The 2899-nt window shown below is 35.7% G+C and overlaps 1 pseudogene; it reads right to left on the bottom strand.

Moving 5' to 3' along the window:
* Positions 1-864: 864 nt before the first annotated feature.
* Positions 865-2021, bottom strand: LOC149539934 (secreted RxLR effector protein 161 pseudogene; annotated as a pseudogene).
* Between the last annotated feature and the right edge of the window lie 878 nt (positions 2022-2899).

Below are 2899 nucleotides of genomic sequence, written 5' to 3'. Positions count from 1 at the left end.
CAAGGAGTTGCAAGGAATATTTTAATCAAGGAGGATCCAAAGGATAAGCTAGAACAATGATATGAATTTGCATCTAGTTGCTTCATAAATTAGGTCAATCATTGTTACTCTCTAACAATTGTAGTAGTAAAGAAATCGCTTAACAAAGTTGACTTAACAATCATTTTGTAAGACCTCTAAAAAGGCCACTCTGAGTAGGGTGATTTAAATCCTTTAATAGGGTCACACCTAATAGAGTATTTCGTAACCTTTAACAAGGTTGGCTCCTAACAAGGCTCACTTCAGAAGAGCGAAATATTGTAACTAGTTGCATTGGTGGTTTTCCCAAATTGGGTTTCCATGTTAAATCTTGGTGTCTCATGTGTTCATGTTATTTTCTTATTTCTTTACACTACTTTTGCTTTGGGTGGGGTCTACTGGCCCTACTATTCTAAGGGGGCCCTAGCATTCTTCCTACCCTTGCATGCATTCTTGGGAGTCCTACCCTTGCATTCTTGGGATTCCTACCCTCTTTAAATACTCGACCTCCATTACCCTGCATAATATTGTAGGGCTAGCAAAGTAATAAGGTGTTTAAGAGGGGTAGATAGGAATGACTCTTTAGAGTTGCACTAAGGGTTGTGGTATTTTTTCAACTGTTGGCCCAGACTGAGAAACAAGATGAAAATATGTAGAAAGTGGAAACCATTTATTATTTGATGTTATCCTCAATCAGAACAATACAAGAAATTTATAAAAGAGACGGCAATAATAGTTACAAATTGTTATACAAAACTGTCATAACTAAAAACAAATTATACAAAAGAAAACCTAATCTAATATTTAGAGTTAAGAAACCTGAAGATTAATATTAACATCCCCCCCTTAATCTGAAGGGATTAAACCAAGCATTCCTCTGAACTTTTCAAACTTTTCTCTCCCCAATGCCTTAGTAAAAATATTTGCTGGCTGATCTGCAGTGGGACAATATTTCAGCTCTATATTGCCATCTTTTACATGATGCCGAATCAAATGATACTTAGTGTTGATATGCTTGGTGCGATCATGAAAGATTGGATTTTTAGCCGTTTTGATAGCAGATTGATTGTCAATGAGGAGTGGTGTTGAGGAAATATATGGTGTTTGCAAGTCTTCAAGAATCCTTCTAAGCCATAAAATTTCTCGAGTTGCTTTACATGTTGCAATATATTCAGCTTCAGAAGTAGAGATAGCTGGGACTGATTGTTTTTTAGATTTCCAAGAAATTGCACCGAACCCAAGGTGCATTAAAAAACCAGTAGTAGATTTACCATCTATTGAGTCACCTGCATAATCTGAATCTGAATATCCAATCAAAGAAAACTCTTTTGTTCTAGAGTATTGCAGCCCATAATGTTGTGTGCCTTTCAAATACCGAAGAATTCTTTTAGCAGCTAACCAATGAGCTTGGTAGGGTTGTTGCATAAACCTTGAAAGAACTCCAACTGCAAAAGCAATATTTGGACGAGTGGTTGTGGCATAGATCAAACTACTAACAAGTGTCCTTTACAAAGTTGCATCAACAAATGCTAAGGATTCATCTAATGTGAGTTTGATATTTTGCTCCATGGGAGTACTAAGTGGTTTGCAATTAGCCATGCCAAACTTTTGCAAAAGATCACCAATTTATTTTTGCTGGGTAATAAAAATAGAATAAGGTTTTTGAATCATCTCAATACCTAAATAGTAATGAAGATGACCTAAATCAATCATATCAAAACCCTGCTTCAATTGTTGTTTCACTTATTGAATAGTATTTTCATCACTACCGGTGATAAATAAGTCATCCACATAAACAACAAGATAGATAACAATGTTATCAACCTTTTTAACAAAAAGTGTTGCATCATCAAACTCAAAATGCTGGAAATCCAACTTCAACAGATGCTCAGTAAGTTTTTCATACCAAGCTCGAGGAGCTTGTTTAAACCATATAAAGATTTGTTGAGCTTGCATACCTGATGTTCTTTCCCATTGTTGACATACCCTTCAAGTTGAGTCATATAGACGGTTTCTTTGAGATAATCATTTAAGAATGCAGTTTTGATGTCTATTCGGTGAATTTTCTACCCATTTTGAGCTGCAAGACTTAACAAAGCACGGATGGTGGTCCATTTTGCTGTAGGTGCAAATGTTTCAACAAAATCTATTCCCTCTTTTTGAGAATATCCTTTCGCAACAAGTCGAGCTTTATGTTTTTCAAGGGTGCCATCTGCTTTATATTTATTTCTAAAAATCCACTTGCAACCAATAGGTTTACAACCAAGTGGTGGATCAATCAACTCCCATGTGCCATTCTTTATTAAGGCATCATATTCATCCTGCATAGCCTGCCTCCAAACTTCATTGTCTTTAGCTTCAATATAGGAAGTTGGTTCAAAGTCACTTGCAAGATTGAGTTCATCAATAGACTCTATATTATCTACAGCATTGGATTGAGTTGCTAGCCTCGCTTTGTACGAACTTCTTGTACCTATTTTTCCTATTTCATTGGGTCTTAAGTCTTTTAGAGTTTGTTGGAGTTGTTTTTCCCACTTATGAGAAGATTTTGGTTGCACAAAAGAAGCCGTAGTAGTTTCCAAAGGTTCAAAGATTTTAGGCTCATTGGTTGATGGAGTTTCTTCTTGTTCATTCATAGATGGATCAGCTTGATTTTGAGGTACAGATGCAACATGTGAATCCATTAAAGGTGAGGCTAAATAAGTTGGGTCCCCCCCAGAATGTATAATCTCACAGAAATTTTCTTTCCAAGGAGAAGATTTTGATAGTTCTTCTAGATGTTGACATTCAATATCTTCAACATTTTTAGAAGTTTCACAAAATGCTACATCACATGTAATGATGAGTTTTTTATTAGCTTCATCATACAACCTATAGGCTT

This window comes from Cupressus sempervirens, chromosome 9, assembly GCF_028749045.1.
Source record: "Cupressus sempervirens isolate cs-2001-9-10 chromosome 9, ASM2874904v1, whole genome shotgun sequence".
Taxonomy (NCBI): Eukaryota; Viridiplantae; Streptophyta; class Pinopsida; order Cupressales; family Cupressaceae; genus Cupressus; species Cupressus sempervirens.
This window is presented reverse-complemented; position numbering and strand designations above follow the sequence as displayed.